We start from the raw sequence: 25673 nt of genomic DNA, 5'->3' as shown, positions 1-25673 counted from the left end.
TTCTCAGCAAGCATGTGAAAATCTCCCATTATGCTGCCGTTGACTGAGATCCGTTCAGGCCAGCCAATGAGAATCATCTGCTTTAGTGCTTAAGATGAAGATTGATATTTTCTTTCCTTGCTTCTCACATGCAATGATCTTGTATTTGGTGACAATTTCCTCAGCTGTATCTTCCTCAGCAATCCCCACAATCATGTAATCTCAATGCATTTATTAAACCTATTATTTCATTAAAATGACTTTGTTTTCCTGATGGAATCTAGACAGATACAAGTCCCTATAAAAACCCTTTATGTCCAAACAATTTTTAAGTTAGTTTGTTTAAAGAAGGGATTTCATACTGGAAACTATGAGGGTCCAGGATTAGGCTTCTTTTTTAACTCGTAATCTCTCTTCAGTCAGCTTCCTTGGCAGTGTCTTCCTCTATTCATGGATGGGATAGTTTCCTTTAGTTTTGTCATAGTCTATGGCCTTGTATCCATTACTTTATGAGCATTAAATACCCAGACATTTGAATTCCATAGCCCCATATGGATAATGACCATATAGTATTTGATCCAAAATAAAACATCAAGAGTTTAAGGAAGTGCTATTAATTAAGCCAGTACAATAGGCATATACTAGAATATCCCCGGTGAAATAATTTACTTTACACATATGCAACACAGCTTCCACCCCATTTCCTCTCTCTCTCCCCTCTCCCCTTCTCTCTAAATACCTCTCTCTAAATACATAATATACATATTTTTCACATATTATATTCAGCAGTTCTATGTTAGTATGTCTCAGTAGCAGGAATATAGTGTTCTATTATCTTAGCCAGATAGCTATTCTATATTTCCTTTGGTAATGTACACTGCTTTTTCAGGGTAATATTGGTAATCAACAAAGATTTTCTTATATAATAAAGATTTAAAATAGTCTGGCATAGTGTTTACAAAAATGATGTATTTTATTAGAAAATCTTGATGTATAATAACTATAAAGTAAGCTCTACACTGGAGGCCCAGAAATCTAGGTCCCAAATCTTACTCTGCATCTAATGAGCTGTGTGGCTGAGGCAAGTTCCTACACTTCTCAGCATTTTCTTTATTTGTAAAGTGTGGGTTATAATTGCTAGTATTAAATCTGTCTTCCACTTTATAGATTCAAGTCTATCATTCAAATAACTCTAATTTTTGTATGTACTGAATAAAATATATTTCAGAAATAGTCTTGAGACAAAAGGAAATTATATTTGTACTCTGATTATTAAAATATGACCTCTGAAGATCTCTTGGCTTTAACCACATCAAATTCTTTCAGAAGTATGGAATATTTGTCTTTGACAGCTCTGTCAGTTTGTGAGCTAGACTACAAAGCCTAATCAGGGTTCACAGACTGGCAAAGATGAAAAATCAGACTCAGTTAAAGTTGCTGTCACTTTAGATTACTGTTGTTCTGGCAAATAAGGAATATAAAGGGTATATGAGATGAGGATGTCCATCAATCAAAAAAGCTTTGGGTGCTTTCCAAGTGCCTTCCTAAGGTGGTCTGGGTAAAGTTCATTGTCGAATGTATGCTATACAGAAGGAAAAATCAAACAGGTCAGAAAAAAACAACACAGTGAGCTTGTTGCCTTTTATAACTTTCAGCTAACATAGGTAACCTATCTCTACTAAAAAGTATTTCCTCAATTCCAAACTGTCATACTTCAGTGGTGGGTCTCCTTCTGTCCCATTTGGGCTTAAAGTAGCCTTGATCAGGGCGTACCACAGTAATTTTTAGACATTAGTTTGCAAACTTATTGCATTTAATTTGATAAACAACTTAAGGAAACATAACCTTGAAATTTAGAAGCAATGACATGGTTAGCTTTGAGTCTTGCTGGGTGAGAACTACGCAGTAATTATATTTTAAATTGAATTTTCTTTTGATTTTAGTAAACTAAAAATGATATATTAAGTATGTGACAGTCTAGAATAATTAAAAGTAATGATTATTATAACAGTTATAGATTCTAATATTAGTGAATAATAATTTTAATATTTATAACTATGTGGATGTTAGGTATCATAAATCAATAGTTAATAAAATATTGAATAATTTAGCTATAATAGATCAATCATAAACATTTTAATTGAATTTTATTAACAAAATGGTGAAGGATATATAAAGAAGATAAACTGTATGTGTCTTCTATATAAAATGTCTTTAAGGTATTCTAAATTGTTGAGATTATCTAAAGTCAATTATTCCCAAAAATGCTTGTGTATTTTGTAGACACTTAAAAATGATATTCTAAAACAAAATTGTAGTACACTAACTAGGAACACAGTCTGAAGAATAAAGTCCTGAAATTAGTGGGTATTTCAGATTTGACTTACTGGTTCCCTATGTAATCTGCTTAATGTAGACTTGTTAATATTTGTACAAGATTAAATTTGGCCAAAATTTCTTTAATACCTTTTCACTCAGAGATAGCTGATGTTCTTTCTCCTTGAATAAGGGAGGTGTCCATGACTGCTTTGACAGATAGTATATGTCAGAAATGATGTTGTGACAGTTTCCAAGCTCAGGCCTTAGAAAAGTGGCAATTCTCACTTCTCATATTGTGGAATAATCTCTCCTAAAACCCACTTGTATCTTAGAAGAGTCTCAAGTGCTTCAAGGAGATGCCCATTTGGAAAGAAGCTGAGATCTATGGCTGTCAATTTGGCTCAGCTACCAGCCATATGAATGAATCATCCTGCAAGTAAATTCTTCAGCCCCTGTCTAGCTACACCAGGTGGCGCTACATGAAGGAAAAGAGGGCCATCCCATGCCAGCCCAGTTGGAACTGCGGATCTACGACTAAAGTAAATAATTTTTGTTTTAAGCCACTAACTCTTAAAGAAGTTGACTATAGAGCAACAGATAACCAGAACGATAATATTGACAAATACTGGTATTACTTAGTTTAATGCAATTCAGCGATATACAGAACATCTTTTAACTTAGAATATTTTTTGTTTGTGACAAAAGTCTAACTAAAAATAGCTGAGATTTTTCTTCTAAACAAAATGTTTCTCTATATGTACTTCTAGTATTTGTCTATTATTTGATATAAAGATGCCAGACATTTACAAGAACATATAAGATACTTTATTTTGAAATGTGGACAATTTAGATATAGTTAAGATTTTTCTAAGAAGAAATTAGTAAAATATATCATATGATAGCAAATATTCATTTTATTTTATTTTTATAATTAATTAACGGGGGGCGGCAAAAACAATTACATATGAGACCCAAGAGAATAAATAACAAAGTTGATACCTTTTTAAATCACTTTGCCTAATCTTTATTATGTTATCACAGTAAAATTAAGTCTGAACTTGAGACAGATATGAACTTTTTAAAAATCTTATTTATTTCATCAAAGTTACATCATTACGGACAGCCTTTCTTACCCATGAAGTCTACATCCATGGTTTTAACATACTGCGGATCGAAATATTCGAGAAAAAAATGTTACTTTGTTGCCGATGTGTACTGCATAACTAGGCCTACAAGGGTTGTGTCTGTTCTGAACATGCATACACTTTTCTCCTTGTGATTACTCCCTAAACAATACAGTATAACAAATATTGACATAGTATTTATATTACATTAAGTATTAAAAGTAATCCAGAGATGATTTAAAGTATACAGGAGAATGTTGATAGTTTATATACAAATACTACACCGATTTACATAAGAGACTTGAGCAGCCCCAGATTTTGGTACCTTCGGTAATCTTCCATGGGTACTGTGGGATGACTGTATATGCTGCTAAAATATCTCGAGGTAAATAAATGTTCCTACAGGCCTGGAGGCCCAACTATTTGCCACTACTATAAATTACTCTGGGAGGCCTGTTCAGGTGACTTCATCTAAGAGTTAGTGGTAGAGATAGGCATAGAGACAAGCAGAACTAGAGACAGACAAACCGTGCTAGTGAAAGAATTACTTCTACAGGAAAAAAACATTCTACCTAAAAATGATCTGGAATGATATAGTTTGGGGGTGTATCATTTTAGAAAATTCATATGCATATTCAAGGATATCTTTGGCTCTGCCTTTTATATATGCACACACATACCTATGCTAAATCTTTCCAGATTTTCAGGTTGGCTTTTAGCCCAAAGAATTGTAAAACTCATTTTCTACTGAGAAACATATAGGAATCTAGAACCAAAGAATACTCTGAACAGAAATTTCTCACAGGACTAGCTAAAGACTTGAGTTATAGGAAAGAGTTAATTTTACTTTAGACTTACCTCTTTTAGACCTTAATATTAAAGCTGAGAATTGCCTATGACCTTAACTGATTTCTAACTGACATATATTTTGGGTACTACAAATTCCTACCCTGCTTTCAGAGTTCTATACTCTTTGGCAGAGAACAGAGCACATGAACTTTCTCTCAGAACACATTTTCTTTAATAGAACTTTGGAGGACATTCGGGGCTTCTGAATATTTCTCTTGGAGGACATTTTAAGAAGTTTACAAATAATGTGAGTTTCTTCATTTTCAATATTCTTGTCATTCAAATGTATTTGTATTTTTCCTTTTTTTTTCTAGCCCTTTCTACCTTTCACCACTAAATTGTGGACCTAGTCAATACTCCAATTCTGTTATTTTCATTTGCTTCTTAAGCTTATTTTTTTTTAAATAAAAACAATAGAAAATAAATGAAAGCACCATTTTCAGTTTACAGTTGGGATTTTGCACAGCATGTAATACTAGCTGCATCTGTGCAGAAAGTCTACCATATGGGTAGGAGGGAATCATTTAATTTAGTTCTTGTGCATGAAGTAAGTGAAAAGTTGACTATATTTTATATCTTGCCAAAGACAAGCAACAGCAGAGCTAGGAACAGAATCCAAAAAGTTTCATAATCAATCTTATGTTTTCCTTGGTAAACTATCTTTTAAGGCTGTTCACTTGTACACTACAAATGATATATCCTCCTACTTTGAAAATGTAGTTTTTATGCATTTCAAACAGAGTAAGAGTAGATTTTATTTACAATGTTTTATCTTTGAATTTATATCTTTGAATTTCTTTATAAAAATGACTTAAATATGCAAATTAGAGGAAATTAAAAATGTATATAATGCTTGAAAATGACAACTATTTATGAAAAAATACTATATGTAGTGCATGAAAAAGGGCACAATTTTAATTTAATCTTAGCTAATGTAATTTATCTGATGTTAAGGCTGTAGAGATTAAAAGAAGTTTATGAGAGGTGATTCTGACAAATAGGATACTGAGAAATATCTGTCACTCAGAGACAAAAGGCAGAGGGGATTAAATGTGAGAAGGGACTCCTTAAGAGTAGGGACTGTGGACCTAAAGAAGAAATTGACTGTTATTATTATTATTTTCAATGAAGTCATTCAAAATATTCTACTTACTTTATAAGAATAACCTTTCTACAAGTAATTTCAGGGAATCTTTAAATAAATAAGTCGAAACTATTTAAAAATTTTAGATAATAAATGAATATAGCTACTAGCTAGCTAGAAAACATATATATATATATATATATAGTTTATGATTCTCCTTGTTAAGTGATTTATTGATTAATAAACTAATTACCAACTCCAATTTTGTACAAGAAGAACAAGTCTTCTTTTCTATATTCCATAGTGTACTTGAGTATTATAAGTATTTAAAATGTGCTTTTGATCCACAAAGTTAAAAAGGTTTTGAATAGTATAAAACAAAGAAAGTATTTTGAAGATTTTAGTTTCAAAATATGTATAATGTAGAAATTTTCACAGAAATATCCCTGATAGTTGGTCATCAAGCCCTTGTTTCACAGAATATTTTGATCAGAATTGGAGGATATGTTCTGGATTTTTGGTTGAGTTGTATGTTTTGGAAGTTAAAGTCATATTGTACCATTCATTTCATAACACATACATATCTCGGCCATATTGTGAGTTTGTTTCCAGATCACCACATTAAAGCCAAATTCACAATAAAGTGAGTCACAAACTTTTGGTTTCCCATTGTGTATGAGTTATGTTAACACTATGCTGTAGTGAATTCTTTCCAGAAGATTTTCAATTTACTTTGCCTAGATCCATCAGAAGAATTACTATCTATGGCAGCTATAGCCTTACAAAATGTATTTCTTAAATAATAAGACTTGAAAGTTAAAATTTCTCCTCTATGGGCTGCAATGGATATTGTTTTAGCAGGCAAAAAAACAACATTCATCTCATTGTACATCTCCATCAGAGCTCTTGGGTGACCAGGTGCATTGTCATTGAACAGTAATATTCTGAAAGAAGTTTTGTTTTTGTTTTTGTTTTTTATTTCTGAGTAGATCTCAATAGTAGGCTTAAAATATTCAGCAAACCATGTTGTAAACAGGTGTGTTGTCATTCAGGCTTTGTTGTTCCATGGATAGAGCATAGACAGAGTAGGTATATGTAATTCTTAATGGTCCTAGGAATTTTGGAATGGTAAATGAGCACTGGTGTCAGTCACCAGCAGCCTTATCACCTTATGAGAGCCAACTTGTCCTCTGAAGCTTTGTCTCAGGCATTGACTTCTCTCTAGCTATGACAGTCTTAGATGTCAACTTCTTCCAATATAAGGCTATTGTGTTACATTGTAAATCTGTTTTTTAGTGTAGCCAACTTTATTCATTATCTTAGCTAGATCTTCTGAATAACTTGTTTCAGCTTCTCCATCAGCACTTGCTTCTTCACCTTGCACTTTTATGCTGTTGAGATGGCTTTTTTCCTTAAACTCTTAAACCAACCTCTGCTAGCTTAATATTTTTCTTCTGCACCTTTCTCACTTCTCTCAGCCTTCACAGAATTGAGGAAAGTAAGGGCCTTGCTCTAGATTAGCTTTGACTCAAGGGAATGTGGCTGGTTTGATCTTTTATCCAGACCACTACAACTTCCTCCATATCAGCAGTAAAACTGTTTCATCTTCTCATCATTCATGAGTTCGCTGGAGGAGCACTTTTAATCTTTTCAAGAACTTTTCCTTTGAATTTACAACTTGGCTAACTATTTGGTTCAAGAGGCTTAGTCCAGTCTACCTTGCTTTCAACATGCCATCCTCACTAAGCTTAATCATTTTAGCTTTTGATTTAAAGAGAAACACATAGGATGCTTCCTTTCACTTGAATACTAACATGGCCATTATAAAGTTATTAATTGGCTTAATTTCAATATTGTTGTGTTTCAGGGAATAGAAGGCTGAGGAGAGGGAGAGAGATGGGTAAACGCCAGTCAGTGGAGCAGTCAGAACACACATGACGCTTATCAGTTAAGTTCCCAATCTTAGGTGGGCATGGTTTTTGGTGCCCCAAAACAATTACAATAATAACGTCAAAAATCACTGATCATAGATTACCATAACAAAAGTAGTAATGATAAAAAGTTTGAAAACTTTCAAGAATTACCAAAATATGGAACAGAGACATGAAGTGAGTAAATGCTAAATGCTTTTAGAAAAATGGCACCAATAGATTTGCTAGACAGTTGCCATAACCATTCCATTTATTAAAAAAAAAAAAAATCCACAAAGCGCAATAAAACAGAGTAAAATAAAACAGGGTATACATGTAATCAGCTTATATATATTTGAGTACAAAGATGAGAGAACAGGATAACATGGATGTATCTCACACAGGGAGTGAATATAAATCTAGTTCGTTTTATTTAAATAAAATTCCTGTTAATATTGTACAATTGCTTTTCCTCAAGCCAGTTTGTAGGGTATATGAAATTTTATATTTTTTCTATTTCATAGAGTTGAGAAGAGTAGCTAAATAAAATTATTACTAAAATTTTTAGTAACAATATCATAGTATTCAAGACTTAGGTAAAATGTTTTAAAAGTATTACTTCATTAAGATCTTTGAACCCATTGCATCATGTGGTTCTCAAAAATTCCTGTGAAGTCAGTCTTATGATAATGTTGGCAATTCAGTAATACTGACAGAGGATAAAGAATATATAGTGAGAAAATAAGATATTTTAAAGATAGTTATTCCTGAATTAAGGTCTAACTGTGTGGTGGTAGGCTTGTTACTCATTTTGTTGAAAAGAAGTTAAAAATGAGCAGAAGTTGTGAAATAGTGCATTGAGAGAAGGACTTTTTATTTTACAAGTTTTGATCAGAAATTCTATGTTTGAGCTGTGGAAGGTTGTGTCCTAGCTCCCGTCATAGCATCAGTAAATTGCCTAAGATTCCAAACACCAGAATAAACTCTATGTAGGAGTTACTATCAGGAATCCAAGATTCTATTGCTGGGTGGTCTTGGTAGCTATAACATCTGTTAATTTAGAGGAAACTCAGCACATGAAGGAGTTTGCTTATTTCTTTCCTTCCTTCCTTCCTTCCTTCCTTCCTTCCTTCCTTCCTTCTTCCTTCCTTCCTTCCTTCCTTCCTTCCTTCCTTCCTTCCTTCCTTCCTACCTTCATTGAATAGGAGTACCACCTGTATGCTAGGAACCATCTTAGAACTTTGCATGTGTAATCTTATTCTTCAAAACCACTTTGTAAGAGAGAGATTACTAAACCCATTGTAATGACAAAGTCCTTGAGATTCAGAAAGGTTTTATGGGGTCACACTGTTGGAAAGTCGTAGAGGCAGAATATGTGCACAAATATGTAGAGGACCCTGTGCTCTTACTGTTTTAAACTGTTTATAATTCTTTGTGGTAAGAGTAAGAAAAAAAGAGTAATCCTCCATCTTTTCCCTCTCCATTTATGACATAAGAACCTCTTTAAGGAACTAGGCTGAGAAAAATTTGAAAGCCACGTGTTGATTACAAGATATACCTAAGTCACTCATAACAAGCTGATCTTTTTTTTTTTTTTTTTTTTTTTTTGAGTCCCACAGGTCTGGCAGCATAAACAGATATAAAAGCGATGAAATACTATGGACTTCAAGTGTCCTTTAAGAAACAAACACACATACACTGTCAGTTTTATTCAGGAAGCTTGAAAGAGTCATCATAATGTGGGTGACCCTTCACATATACCTTAAATGAAGGAACTTTGCAGAATTTTCAGTTTTTCATTCAAGAAAAAAGTATTTTCTGTGGATTTTTAAATAAACTCCATTCTGTCCCAATGATTTAAATTTAATTAGAAGAACCTTATTTACATATTGTCTTTTGACAAAAATGTCAAAATTATTACAGGAGAAGTTGAGGAATTTGGGAAGGTTTATTTTCTGAAGTCCTCACTTAATGTCCTTGATACATTCTGTGACGTTAAGTGAGATGACATATAACAAAACCAATTTTACCATAGGCTATTTGATGTAAACAAGAGTTAAGTTCCTGTAGCATCTCATCAACATTATAATTAAACTATATTGAACAAAATGATGTTACTGAAGGACCTGCTGTATAACAGAAGTGTTAATGATCAGTTGGTTTAATAAGTCATGTCTTGTATACAATTCACCTCAATTATTTTTTGAGTAACTACCTATCCTTTTTCCAGTTGCTGGGACATTCTAGTGAAATTAACAAAGAAGGTAAAATACTCTATGTTTCAAAGGCATATGTGTGTGGGGGGCAGGGGTAGGAGATGTACTCTGATTACCTGGGTAATGGACCATTTTACCAAAGAAGAAACTAGAGCTTAATGAAATAAGTGACTTGCTCACTGAATAAATGAGAGATTCAAGACTAACTTCTGGCCTTCTCTTTCTAGTCTCACTGTTCCTCCCAATGAAGAACTAGAGATTTTCTCAGATCTTCATAACTAAATGGAGCTTGGATTGCTATTTTTAACAAGATTAATCTTTTTCTGAAAAGACTATATATTACTATCAGTTAAAAGTTTCACTTCTTTTTCCTTTTAGGAAATTCATTCTTTGATCTACCAACCTTGTTATTTCACCAGCTGGATCTTCTAGAAGCATGTTTTGAGAGGAAGTTTGGGATGCAAAATATTTAATAAGGATCAACACCTGGAAAAAGCATGAGAAGACTCAAGATTTGGTAGGAGAAGGAATCAACTTGCATTTATGGACCTGACAAAGCCTGGCCAATCCTGGGGTAGCAATGGGGTGAAGACAGCCTGTCAGAGTGCCCACATTAAGCTGAACTTGCCAGTCCTTTATATCCTCTTTTGAAAGTCACAGAATGCAGGCTACTCAGGAAGGAAGTGGCCCTTGGCAAGTGCCTCTCTGCAGTAGAGACTAGTTCTTATAGGAGGAGCCAAACTTGAGTCTGTCTGTCTGCTGACTGACTGACTGACTGACTTCCCAGATCTGATAGCAGCAAGTCCTTCTTTGAAGGGGCTTCTGGGCCCTGCACCTGTGTGTCCATTTCTTGAATCCTGGCGTTGACCTTGATTCTCCTCTATTTCTTCAGAAATTTTTAAATTTAAAATTTCTGGCTTCCTCCTAGAATTATTTCCTCCACCATATTTTGAAACCACTCAGTCTCTCTAAGGACCCAGTAAAGACGGAGAGGAGTTAGTTTTCCTCAAACCTTCCTCCAGTACAAAGCTCAAAAGTTCCTAGTGCACACATGTACTGAGGGCCCCCAAGCAGGGAGGTTGGCCTGACCTACAGATGGCAGATCCCTGGAGCAGTGCCTTTACTTTCTGTGACCTCATCATAATCCCAGTGTGACCTAATTGTACTTTTCCCAACACATTTCTACAGTTCTGTTTGTCCATTAGCTGTATGAATCCCGGTTCCTAGTCACACAGGCTCTCAGGGGAACTGTGCCTTTTAGCTCCCCTGATGGTGCCCCATATGGTCCTTTTTAACCTCAATTGAACTCCCATGCATTAGTGCTTGCTCAGCCACAATTTAGCCAAGACTAAAAATTCAACAAACCCAGAGACCGTTAATCAGTATTTCAAAAATCTTTTAGTTTCTTACACATTTTTCCCTGTACTTTTTTCCCAGTGGAATTCAGTGCCACAGCCAAATGCTACTTCATCAAATACACACCCTACAGAGTTCTTTACCTCATTTATGAAGGGCGTGTGTGTGGAGGGGGCGGGGATGAGGAGAGCCAGAATAAGCACTTGGTGTTAATCGTATATGTTATATATCTTTTGCAAATTACTTAACCTCTTTTAATCTTTTGCTGTTGTGGTTTATTTGAAAAGGGTATAATAATACCTGTAATATAATACTAATGTGAATATTAAATATACTATTTTGAAGTTCTGAGATATGTAAGCTCAAATGCTTTGATTACCTTTGTTTAACATTCAATTTCATTTTTATTTTACTTTCCTCTAATTTAATCATGCCCACTTGTAACATCTCCTTATTTAGTCTTACTGTAATTTTAAATGGTACTATTAATCTTACTTAGTGAAACACTGGATGAAAAAATAGAAAACAAATGAAAATATCCCACTCTTTATTCTACCTTTTAAGTTTGGCCCTTTAATGCACACCTCTGCCATTTATCTTTAGAGACTACTCCCTAGTGAAAAGCCATATATTTTTTCTTTTTTTTTTTTTTTTTTTGGTAACTATTCCAAAGGAGATTTCTCTCTCCATGTATCTCAACCCTCATGCAACGCACAGTATATCCACTTATGATTTGACATTTATCTTTGATTGGACTTTACAAGCATTACAATAACGATGACTATTACAGTGAAAATGTCATTTTCTAGATACAAACTTCTGCTTACATTCAAAATTTAACTTCCAATCTTTAAGCAATATGGATGCTCAGGAAAATATAAAGAATAATGTTATAATTCAATTTTATTTGGAAGCAGAAAAAATCACTGTCGATCTTTTAAAAGGCTGATTTTTCGGCTTTTATGTATTTTATTCAGACAGTTAAATAGTACCTAGATAAAAAAGATACATGTGAAAAAAGGCTTGCCAATGTTCTTTGAATGATATTTCTATTCAACTTAGCTATGGAATGAAACAAATAAATGAAGAGCTAGTTTACTCACTTTTGTTTCTGTCTCTTTCATGCTATTTGATAAAACTGAAGATGATAATTTTGTAATACATTTCAGAGACACACACATAACTTCACACATAAACAGACACAAAAATGGTGCTTATAAAGTTATTTGTAGTTTTGGATTGTGCTACTTTTAATATATTGTCAAACATCTCCCTTGTTTATTTCAAAGCTTTCATGAGGTAGAAAAAACAAAATTAAATCTCACTTACTACTTTTATTTGTAACTGATGTGATAAATTCTTAGTTTGGTTTTGTTCACATCGAACTAAATTTATAGTAGTTAATTAACCTGTGAATTTGTTTTGAAGAATTCTACTTGCAGTCATGTCTGACTATTGGTTTCATTATGGTTGAACCCAAATTCTGGTCAGAGAAATATGTATGTGTTTTGAAGTAAAAATTGTAGAAGAGGTAAAACAGGAAAAATTCCAAAGAGCTTATTTATCATTACTATGCTTAGACGTGAATTGTCTAAACTTATACTTGAAAGTACTTTTAAAAATTAACTTTGTAGAATTATTTGAATATTCTGGTTATTTACATATAAAAATAAACACACAGATTAAAAAAAAGATAAAAGACAATAAAAGTCCCAGCCTCATGAAGGACTTACCCATCAAAAAGTTTCTTTGGTAAAAGCTCCAATAAGGAACCAACAGCTGAAGAGTCTGCTTCTGCACCTTCCTGAACTGAGGCTCCTGGAGGCTGAGCCCCTGGAAGCCTGGAGAGGAAGCATCAATACCTCTGCTTGCATCCTTTCCTAAAACCTGGTCACTCTTGCTGTTTGGGTTTTTGAAGCGCATAGTAGGTGGCCTCCTATGACAGCAATATCTATCTGAAGTCAGGGACATGATCTGATCATTCTCTTTTCTTCTCTTACTCTCCTAATCATTTAAGGAGGGTTTGATCAAAATTTTAGATTCTAACCTGCCTCTCAGTTGTCTCTTTGTGGAGGAGCCAGCACAATTTGTGGGGTATTTGTCTTCATTCCTTCTACTTTATCTTTGTTTTCTGGCTAAGATTTGTTTTCTCATAGCACAATCTGACAGCTGTTGTCTCGTGACGGTGTACTGGTGAAGTGCACACGCTCCCACTTCCTGGTTATATGTACTTTCTATGCCTGGTTTTTCTCATCACATGCAGGAAAAATTGTAATGTGTATGAGTTGATTTGCATAGAGGATGGACAGAAACCGTAATATGTATTGCCCATTATTTCATCTTCAGACTTGTGCCTGGCTAACTTAAACTCTTTTGCCTTTTGTTTCTTTCTTTTCTTTTTGTGTTTGTCCAGCCCCTCTTCCTTTTTGAACTTAAGTGTAAAATCCTGAATTAATCAAATCTTTGATTTATTACACACTTTCATTGGTACAGATATGGGCATTTAATATTCATTTATTATCTAAAAAAATATTTATTTTAATGATAGAAAAAACATCCATAAACACATTGCCAGAGATAAGGATTCATTAATGCCAACAATTCCTGTCTATCTGTGTGTTTCTTCCCTTTTCTGTCACTCCTAGAGGTGATCCCTACTTTGAATGTGGGATTTATCATAGCCTGCTCTATTTTTTAATATAATATAATATTTTACTTATATTTAAACTTTATATAAAAGTATCTCTTATAGGTAGTCTTCTGAGATTTCCTTTCTTCACACAATATTTGTTACTAATGTTCATTTGGTGGTCCATTTATTTTCACTGTTGCATAATATTTAATATGAACTTTCCACAATATGTTTGTATATTCACTACCAGATTAGTAGGTAGGTTGGTTTGAGTATACCATAATAATCAGGTATCCTGTTCTTTAGATGCCTCTAGATACGCAGATATTAAAATGTTTCTTGGGTATGCATAAGAATGAAATGACTATATCATAAGGTCTATATAACTGTGTATAAATATGAATAACAATACAAATGTAACAATATAAATCCAAGTTGTTTTTCCAAAATATTTTTACCAGTTTACACATTCAACTGCAAGAAACCTCTTATCCACAGCCATTCCAAATCTGCATCCTCAGATTTCTTAATTTAAGCCAGGTGACTATGTATAAAATATTTTTTTATTTCTATTTTAACCTCTTCCTTCTGATATTAATAATGACATATTTTATTCAAATCATCTCAATTCTTTCTTAATTTCTGGAGCAAAATTGACTCCCAGATTATTATAGACATATCTAAAAATTTTCCTTTTAAGTCTATCTACAAGTAAAGAGCTGAGGCTACAAAACAAATTAAAAGTTGGAATCTCGAAGGATATGAATATAGGAGACACACAGTCAGGTAACGACCCAAACTGCACTCTGAAGAGAACAAAGAAAAGCAGCGTTTATAACGGCAAAATCACAAAGTTTGCAACAAAGGAGACTTTTTTTATTGGCTGTCTAACATGGTGCGATGACTAGTTCAGAAAGGTTTGGTGAGGTCTGGGTGTCAATATTCTGAAGTAAGCGAGCATCAGGATGTGCCTCTATGGAGAGCACTTAAAGTCAGAGAGTTTAAACCTCATTTAGGTTCTCCATGAAAATGCAGGATGCTGGCTGGTGAAGCAGACAGGCTCTTTCAAGATAAAGTGTACAGGTGGTCTGGATGCCAACGTGAGGAGGAAGTAAAGTTCAAGACATGGTCTCGCAGCTGGCTCAAAGATTCATAGGTGGGACAAGCATAAGGCAACTTCTCCATGCCCTCCCAGCTCCATTGTAGTTCCCTTGACATAAGTGACCCTATCATGGCAATTTCCATTCACAAGTCTTTGATTTGTAATAAATTCAACAAGTTGTTTATCTAGTTCAAAGGATATCACATATTCTAAATGGGTCCAGTGCTTTCTATTTTTTATTTTTTTCTGTCTGTACAATGCATTACTTTTGTTTTCTGTGTGTGAATATAAGAGTTTTGAAATCTGCTACCTAGAGCCATATTCAGACTTAAGTATCAGTTAACTAGAGACCATGTGGATGCTGGAACAATTTTTTGCCTATGAAAAATGTCAGTTGGATCCAAGAGATTAGCTTATTCATAGTTCCTTCCTTGTTCTTGAAACTAGTCCAGAACAACACAGAGATTAAGTAAATTTAGGGCTTGTTTGTCTGATAGCACTTGCCAATACTGTAAAAAATCCCAAAAGGAATATGGCTTTTGTTCTCCTGGCTGAGGAAACAAGTCTATAGATATCTAAGAGGCCTACAAACGTAAAGAATATCTCTTCCTTACATTTGAATCCCTGTTTCGATAGTATTTGATAAGGGCTGGTCAAATCAGATTCACAAATTCTTGACAAAGCAGTTGGTCCTTACTTACCTAGATGTTGTTTCCTCAGCAATTAAAGCAATCATTTAAAAAATAAGTCAGTAGAAACTAACCATAAATCACCAAACTCAAACTCATTTGCCACCTAGAACAAGTTCCTGTGATGAACAAGGATCTTCAATCTCTCTATGTAACACTGTACACCAAAAGTCATTCCTTATGTATCTCTCACAGAGCCTGGTTAATGTACCAAAATGTGGAGGTCTCAACAAATCAATTAAATGAAGACTTATTCCTTCTCTTCCACACTTCAGAACGGATTGAAAGTAAAGACTCTCCACAGGGAATTGCAAAGTCAGGGAAACGGAGGCTTCCTGAAACAGTTGCCAGCAGATTAAGTCAATCTATTTGTCTTAAATGTCAATATCTTCTGAGTTAAGCATGTGGTCTCATTATAAGAACAGATCAAAAGTGTCTTTAAATCCTAAAATGTTCTGGCATCCAGGATTCCTTCATACAAAATAAAATCAAACCTTTGGGACTAAATCAGTCCTAGAAGAGAAACAAAGCAATTTTTGGATAAAGTACAAGGAGTGATTAATCATATTGTGAACCAGCACAAAGTGAGGTCATCTTACATTTATCGCAAAAAGAGATACATACAGTGCTTATTTCTGGGATAAGCTGTTCTGACTTGGATGCTTCCTAAAATATGAGATGTAAAAATTTGAACTTTCTAGACCAAATTGAGATATCAAATTACCTTGACTCTAGGGAAAATAGAACCTCAGTCCTGGGAATATATGTGAAGTAAAAAAAAATAATAATATATATATATTATTATATATATATATTAATATATATATATATAAATATATATATATATACACTATGTTAAAAAGTGTTTCTGTATCACACTTTTTATACCACTTTTGTTATCAATTTCTGCTTTTTAGAACTTCAATTTATCAAACTAATTTCCTTTTAAAGACATTCAAAATAAAAGTTATTTTCCAAATTGAAGATATTCAAACACAAATATTGCATTTTTAAAAGAATGCTTTGCAAAAGTAAGTGCCACTTTTCTTTAGGTCATGTTTTCTTTTTAAGAATGCCACAAATAGAAGAGTAAAAATAGATTTCTGCCTTGTAGCTTCCATGCTGTTTTGGGAAAAGAAGAAGCAGAAGGGGAAGAGGACAAATGAAGTATTCTTGATTTTAAAAGTAGACTTTTTTTCTTTTTCTTTCTTTCTTTTTAAATAGGAAGCAAACTCCCTGCATTTTCAAAGATGCTTTCCTGAAATCTTTGTTTTGGAAATTGATATTTTATTCTTCTTTTATGGTAACCAATGGTAAACAATTTTATCTCAATTTATATATAGAAACCTTTTTAATAAACAATTTCCTTGCCTGATTTTGAAGACATCATTCGTTATATATAAAAGGCCCACTAAGTGAATCCAGTGTTCTAGTTGATTTTTGGCAGCAGTTCTCCTCCAGAGATGTTCATTTGAATCACCAGGAGTGCTTTAAAAAATGTACTGATGTGTAGATATTGGTGCATTTTAAAATCTCCCCAGGTTATAGAAACAAGCAGCCAGTTTGAAAAACACTGCTTCAGGGAAACCCGAGAAGAAATATATCACAAAATTGGAAAATGTGGTATCGAAACAAGCATACTTTGAAAAACCTCTGTGAGAATTCATGTTTATTTATTCTCTTTACAAAATTAAAGCATGGGTAGTAGCTAGAATTTGGACTGGGCTTCACTGGAAAAAAATGAAAAATGGACATAGGTAGACATCTATATGTGGTAGTATGTAGTGAGATGGAATTTTGAAGAGGAAGAGGGGAATGAGAACGCCACACAGTTCTAACAAAAACGTCAAATGGTAGACACTTAGTGATCTCATATTTTCCTTTACAAACTCCTTAGGTTTCCCCTAAGTTACTTTGCGTCGTCAACCTTATGTCTGGCTCAGTAAAACAACCCTACAAAATTCACTTCTCCCCCAAATTTACACATGCATGATGAGTTCATTTTCTTCCTTCTGTCATCATACCCTTCATTAAGACGCCCATTATCTTCTATTTACTTCAAGATGTAAGAAAGAGAAGAATCTAAACTAAGCTATATAGACTGACAGTCCTTTAACTCTCACATTATTTATGTTAAAAACTAGAAAACTTGTTAACTCAAATCAAAGTATAACTGATAATATTTCAGCTAAGGAGATTAAACAAAGTAAACACACATACACATATATAATTCAATTGGTTAGAAAATGATTTGGGTAAGAAATGTTTCTTAATTTAAAAATATTTACTCACTATTAACTATATATCCTAGGTACTAAATGAAATAATTAATGATACAAGAATAAATAAAGTATCATTTTGGATTTTGGATTTTGGAAGTTTGTAATTTGGTAGGAAAATATACAAATAAACAGTTGAGTCAAACATAGTATAATTAATTCTGAATTAAAGATCTGTTAAAAATGTTACAGGAGCATATAGGAGCACCTCTAAATGAAGAAATTCCAAAGAATACCAATGATCCTTTAATCAGACCAGTTAGAATAATTATACCTCTACATATGGATAAAATAAATGTTATGTTTATTTAAAGAAAAATTATTAATGAAATAAGAACAAATTTTCTGGCTTCAATATTTTTTGAAAATTTGAGAATATGTTTATTTTTATTCTCTTAAAATGAAAAGGTAAAATTAAAACAAGTCATAATGAAGTACATTAATTAAACAATGTGATTTTGCCATCTTTAAAGTTACATTATGTTTTCCTCTACAGTCCTCCATTATGTTTCTACTTTTAATCTTTAAACAAATTAATCATTCGAAGCTGAAAAAGAAATAGAGAAAAAATGTGGAAATGCTAAGGTGAGGGATGGAGATAATTTGACTGACAGTGAATAATATCTAGACAAAAATTGTGAGTCCTTTGAAATAAATGTATACTCTTCAATAAGTATATATATGTATACACACACACACACACACACACACACACACATATATATATACATATATACACACACACACACACACACATCAAATTAAAAGATAAGTTGCCATAATGAGAAAGAGTATACACTTTATAGGTAAAAAATTCTAAGCATTTAATTTAGTAATAAAAATAAATGTATTCCTTCTCTGCTTTTTAAAACAGTCTCAAAATATTGTGTCTCAAACATGAAGAACATTTTTTGCTGAGATATATATATAAATATTATACATATAAAAGCACATATTTCTATGAATACTGCTGATACATTGCTGTAATTGATTAGGTCCTTGGAGTTAATTGAATTCTCATTTTAAAAAAGTTATCAAAAAATTAAAAATAGATATACCTTTTAACCCAGCAATTGCACTTCTGAGTATTTATCCAAAGAAAACCAAAAGAATAATTCGTAAAAATCTATGCACTCCAATATTCATGGCAGCACAATATACAATAGTCAAGATATGGAAGCAAATTAAATGCCCATCAACAGATGATTGGATAAATTATGGTTCACATATACAATGGAATATTACTCAGCCATTAAAAAAAATAAAATCCTACCATTTGCAATGACATGGATGGACCTAGAGGTTATTGTACTGAGTGAAATAAGTCAGACAAAGATAAATACCATACGATTTCACTTATATGCAGTAATAAGAAACAAAAAGAACAAACTAATCAAAAACAGACTCACAAATACAGTGGACAATTTGGTGCAGACAGAGGAGAGAGGGGGTGGGAGACTTGGAGAATAGGGCGAAGGGTTAAAGAAGTACAAATTAGTAGTTGATAGTTGGGCACAGGGATGGGGAGCACGTCAGAGGAAATGCAGTTAGCATTAATATGATGGCTAAGTGGAGGGTCAGGGGAGGAGAGAGCAATTGGGGGGATCATTTTATGAACAATATAAATGTGTAACCAATGTACTGTATACATGAAACTAATTTAGATAAATTTATTTTAAAAATGTATGACAAAGTAATTATAGTTGATATGGATTGACACTATATAGATAATTCTGGTATCCAAATACAAATTAAATTTTAAGTTATTGTCTTATACTTAGATTTAATCACAAGGCTCTGTCTCAAATGTTTTCCTATCCTATCTACATATTCAAATCTGTTACATATAAGAGGCACAATGTCCAATGAATATGATTTTTTATAGACAGTTAAATTCAAATAAAAAATAAATTATCAAAACATTTATGAAGAAATTACATCTATGACAGCTTTTGTTAGCTCTGAGGAGGTATCAGTTATTAGCTGAAATGGGCTTCCCAGATCATGTCCTAGATCATACAGCTCTAAAATATCACTGACATTCAGAGAAACATTTTTCATTTTGTTTGGAGGAAAAACTGTGGATTAATCATTATTCTTTTGTGATTCATATGGAAATGTTCCATTTTGCTTTAGGTAGCTTATGGTACTGTTATCAACATACCTTACCCAATGCATGTCTAATATAAAGAGATCCAGGATATCTTTTGGAAAATTATAATTCTGTAGCTATATGTCACTTTTACTTGTAATTGAGCTGAAATTTATATACGACACACATTGTGATGAGATTTTATATTTGGACACACCTGAGTAACCCACCTGGTATCAAAACGATTTACATCATCTCAGATGGAAAGTTCTCTCATGTGCCTTCCCAGTCAATCCTCACACTCACAATTCTTTAAGCAATTGTGATTGAGATTTTTATCCTGTCTGCACTTCACATAGATGAATCATGCAACATGTATTCTTTTATCTCTGGACTCTCTTGATCAACATGTTGTGAGAATCACCCATGTTGTTACAAATATAGTCCCCCCCCAACCCCCTTTAATGATTTCAGTGGTATTCTATGGTAGTTTTTGTTTGTTTGTTTTTATACCTCATCTCATCGTGTTACTGAACATTTGAATTGTTTCCAGTTTGGGTTATAAAGAAAAACATTTTTTTCTATAAACTTTTCTTTCTTCTATGCACATGTCTCCATTTCTCTTGAGGACGTTGATATTTCCAATTTAGGCCATTTTCATAGTCTCTCAATGTGATCTTAATTTGCATTTCCCTAATAACTAATTTAATATTTTAGAGCAAGAGTTAAAAAATCAGTGTTTAGTGATGTATAACAGATGAAGCCAGGATAGAGGATGATAATTAAATGCAACTTTTGGTGTCTCATCAATGTCCTTATGGTAAATGTCCCTCTGTTGCTGGCATTCTATGACTGGGGAATATTTAGTACTGTGATACCCAACCTGTGGACTGGCATTGGCAGAAAGAGCCAGACCAGTAAATTAAAGTCCCCCACAGCACTAATATTGTCATTCTGATGAGTAAATTTTAGGACAAATTACTTCTGTACTTCTAATTTATTTTAAAATTAGTCCCTGTTATTAAATTCACTTTTCAACAGATGTTCTGTTACCTGATTTTTAAAGACTTTTATGTTAGAGAGAAGGATGGGACAGAGTGGGACTTGAAGAGCCTTCATAGTTTGAGATAAGAAAGCTGTTGTAGCAAATAAAAGATTGACCATAAGACATAAGAGCTGGACCAAGACCATCTCACGAAAGCTACGGGTTGAGATGACAACCTTTTTACCAGATGACATGATGTCCTAACCATATATGTGTCTTTGGACAAACATAAAAAGCCTCTGACCAAACATCAGAGGCTTCCCTGTCAATGTACCAACTGTACAATTGTTTTTACACAATTTTTACCTACCTTGGGGAGAAAAGTTAAAGGGAAATCTAAGTTGGCTAAGAAAACTCTTATTTGACTATTTTTACATTGAATTCGCATACTAAATAGAGTTGATACTCATGTTATCATAAAGGTCAGGAGAAGAAATTTAGAGTTTTATTTTTGCACATATATATGTGCTGAGGTTTTGCTTGTTTAGTTTCATTAAGACCAACTCAGACAAGCACTTGGATTTATTTCCTATCTTTAGACCCATCTGTAATGAGTTTGACTAAAATTAAGTGCACTAGGTGTGTTGTAACTCAAATGCTGTTACATTTTTGAAAGCATCATGAAAATGCAAAGTGCCAAACTTTAGTTCATATTTAGAGATTAAAGGCCAAATGTTCATATTTTACATAAAAAACATTAATCCAAACCACCTTATTGTCTTTAATTTTGTAAAAAATAGATTATCTTATTTGAACTCACCTCTCCATGTGTGAATTTCTTGCACTTAAAATATAAAAACAGACTCCCTTTTTCAAATTTGAAATAGTTATTGCTAAGGACAGATTCTGACATATTCACAGTAACTCACAGTTAGCTCACGTTAGACTGGCATTCTGCCCCTAGACTGCTTGTTACTAAGAAGAAAAGAGACTGGATTGTCTATAGTTAAACTACTTTTCTTTTTTTTTTCTTTCTTTTTTTTTAAGTAAAACTTTACTTTGATAGCACCTTGGATTGTAAAAAGTCATCCACAGACTCAAGACTTTTCTAATATAGATTTATCGTTTCCCATAATTGATGTCAATAAACAGAAGAAATGTAAAAACATCTAGACTAAAAACTCTGAGATAATCTGGTTGAAACTACCTTATTCATTATCAAAGTTCTCTTTTAAATGGAATGACATGAATTTGGATCTGGATGAATATGTACTAGAGATCAGATATTAGTATCAACATCAGGAGCCCTGAATATTTTGTAAAACTATACGACTCCTTTGATTTTATCTATCTTTCTTCCCCTTGTAAGGTTATTTTCTGACTATCAGAAATCATTCCTGTTTTTACTTGAAATGCTAACACATTTATTTTATACAAAAAAAATAATAATATAATTTTATTCATTCCACTAATATAGTTCACTTAATATCAAATAACATCACAAAAATATCTACATGCACTTAAAATGTGCTAAATAAAAGCAGATAAATGGAAAAAAAGAGAAACCTTAAGAAATATTTCAAGTGTCTACTGAAATGAGGCTAATATCGGGGAAAGTGATCAGAGATAAAACTTACTTATCATTTACATCAACAAGAGAAAACTATTATTTTTTCATTAAAATAATCAGAATTGTACAATTAATATTGAGGTCTGAGTGAGAAGGATCAATATTTTCCTTACATAATCTAGAAATAGTTGTTTATATGATGTATCACAATAAATAATATTTTAAATAACATAAAATTGGAAACTACTGATGTAGTATTTTGAATCCATAACATTGATTATGTTACACTTATGTCATTATTATTTCGCATGCTGCTAAGCCCTTTCCTTCTGTCCTTCCTTCTGTCCTATTCCTCTCTCCTTCCTTTCTTTTCATTTAAACATGGGTGTAATAATTTCTAGGTTATAGAGATATTTCGAGAATTAAAAGTAGGATATTTCTTATTGACTCAAAGTGGCAATAGTTTATGTTTTGAATCACAGGAATCAATAGTCCTCGAAATTTTGTTCTAACTTGTAGACTGTAGATGGTACCGTTTGCAATGTTCCTTTTCATGTATCTGTGGAATATGTTTCTGTTAAGTTTTCTTGATACTCATTCTCTTGCTTGCACACAATCATTTCTCACAAAACTATAAAAATTAAAATTATAGTGAAAGTGAGATGGCTAAATTTTTACAATGCTTACGATATCACAGCTGTGGCATAAACCAAAGTAAATAATCTATAATATTTGTTTCCTCTCTTCAACATTGAGTGTTTAAATAGTCTACTGAAACCTTATCAGGAAATAGTAAAAATTAGCATTCTAATAAACCATTGTAATTTAATATTTATTTGAGTTGATGCAAAAGATGGTAGGGAAGTGGCATCAAATCTAATAGCATTTAAAATATTTTTTTTTTTTGCAAAGTAAAATATATGAAGTTGTGAACTATCAAATTATTTTGCACACATCAGTAGTTTCTAATAAACTCAGTGGTTATTCATAAACCTAGACAGAATTAGGTTAGAGAGATGGAGGCTTAGGAGTTCACATATATTTTAGAGAAATATATATTTTTCACATTATTATTTCATATAATGAAATGGTGTAGCTAAACCAAGTAATATAATAAAAATGCTCCAAACTATTTAATTCCCAAGGTGAAACTTTAAGTTATATTCTCTCCTCCTCTTTTTTTCTCCATTTGCTTTGAAATCAATTATACAATTTTAGGTAAGTTTGAAGCAGGTATTATTATTATTCCTATATCACAAATTGAAAAATCGAGATGGAAATATGCTTTCTTTCCCACAGACACACGGCAAGTTAATGAAATAAAAAAGGAAGAAAAAATACTGAAGGACTTTTATTGCTCTTCCAATGCTGTATCCCTTTGCTTATATTGAATCATTTCATAGTATTAACCACTTGTTAATATAACTGAGTGAATGAAAGAAACTCACGAATATCTTTCAGGACTCAGCATAGAAAAGACTTATTGAAAATAAAGAAAATTATAGGTAGGCACCATTATTGTTAATGTGAGTCTTAGAATCTTCTACTTATCTCGATGCTTTACCCTTTTGATTTTATAAATAAGAGATTTTCTGGTGAAATGTCATTTTGTAAGCCTCTATTCTAAGAAAAATAATATAAAATCCAATTCATTTTCATGACACTCAGGTATTGAAAAGAAAAAAAGGTCCTAAACTTCAAGGAGCATTATGTTTCTGTTTTAAGTTCTCTTCATGTAAAGAAGAAAGAATCTCTCTGATTAATCTTTCAAATTATATTTCCCTTGTTTCTTTATAAATTAGTTTGGGCTTATATTATAGGTTACTTGCCAAATCTCAATTACCATTCTTCCTTATTTAATTAACTTTTAAAAGGTGTTTTGTGTAATTAATGTTATCTTTGTTATAGCTCAATAATATTACTCTTTTTTTCATGTTGTTTCTTGAAATGTGCATTTTTAGAAGTAGAAACTTAATAATTAAATAATAAATTCAAGTATAATCTTTAAAAAAAATAAATAGTGGCACCTGAAGAAAATTAAGCTATAAATTTGTCAGTGATAATTAATGTAAATATAAGGAAATGTAATTAACAATAATTCGCTTCCACTTATTTCATCTCTATAAATGTATATATATTTTTGTGTGATTAGGAATAGCATCAATTCATTATACTTCAATAGAAATCCTATGGCACAATCATCTCTTAATAAGTACTAGTCACACTAAATTTATTTCAAATTTACTTCGATAAGAAAATTGCCTCTATATCTAGTGCATTTAATCACATATTTGGTAAATATATGTTAAAATACATTAACTGATATGTAGTAGGTAAACTCTAGACAGCACGTATTATTTCTAAAAATTAAATTAGTCAGTAACTTTTGTAATTTAAGGAAGAATGATCTGTCACAAATAGCATTCATCTAGAAATGAAGTCAAGTCGTACCACCCACCGTGAGTGTGGTGACCCGAGAGATTGTCCTGCTAATTGAGAGGATGCTTCTTATTGACTGGTTGGGAAAAACAATGTTTCACAATAAGTATGGTTTCTTATTTTATCTCTTTCTTTTCTATTATATTAATGAAGGATGCTGAGTGATTTTTTTTTTAGTTCTCGGATATAATTAGGTCAATAATTATCTGAAACTGTGGGTATATACTTAAAGGATGTGCTATTCATTTCAAAAATTAAATTTGGTTTATTGAAATCAAATCATATTTTTTACATAAAGCAAATTCAGATTTCCTCCTTTTATATATTATTTTAAATTATTATTATTATTATTTTATTTTTTATTTTTTAGACAAGGCAACCCTTGGTTGACCTCACAGATTGCAAGGACCTTGTCAGCTTACAAGCCCTTATTTTTTCATTTTTCATGCCTACAGCACTTGGTCTTCTTAGGTGGCCTCTCATCCAAGTACTAAACAGGCCTGACCCAGCTTAGCTTCCAAGATCAGACAGGATTGGGCTTGCTCAATGTAGCATGGCCATAGATTTAAATAATTTTTTATTTTAAAAATTCTATTTAACCTTTTAATATTTTTAGATTTAACAACAGTTGCTATCCTGGTTTACTCTTTTATCTCATAAATAAATCTCAAATAATATATTGTTTAATTTTTCATTGTATAACTATATCTAAGTCAATATCTATTTTACAGATGATAGCCATTAGTGTTATTTTCAAGCTTTTTTTTTCCTATTATGAACAATACAAATGGTGCATGGCTTGTGGCATACGAGACTATATTCCTGGAAGTGCGATTGCTGAATAATAAGAAATGTACAAATTTGACTTTATAAGGTAATGTAATGCCAAAGTGATTTTTAAATGGCAGCACTAGTTTGTCCTCAGCAGTGTATGCATGCATCCATTGTTCCACAACTCATCAACAACTGAGATTGTGATACTATTTTTTTCCCAGTTTAATAGTGAAACTTAATTTCTGAGTACCCCTGATAAATAGTACATGATTTT

At 32.5% G+C, this 25673-nt stretch overlaps 1 long non-coding RNA gene across 1 annotated transcript in view; it reads right to left on the bottom strand.

Annotated features, from left to right (window-relative positions):
* Nucleotides 1–352: 352 nt before the first annotated feature.
* Nucleotides 353–25673, bottom strand: part of LOC120598651 (uncharacterized) — a 212874-nt gene continuing 187553 nt past the window's right edge. The window contains exon 3 of the long non-coding RNA XR_005651683.1: nucleotides 353–423. This is a non-coding gene — a long non-coding RNA (uncharacterized LOC120598651). The remainder of the gene's footprint in view (nucleotides 424–25673) is intronic.

Source organism: Pteropus medius, unplaced genomic scaffold (genome assembly GCF_902729225.1).
Source record: "Pteropus medius unplaced genomic scaffold, Ma_sr-lr_union100, whole genome shotgun sequence".
NCBI lineage: Eukaryota > Metazoa > Chordata > Mammalia > Chiroptera > Pteropodidae > Pteropus > Pteropus medius.
The sequence above is the reverse complement of the archived record's forward strand: the minus strand, read 5'-3'. Positions and strand labels throughout refer to the sequence as shown.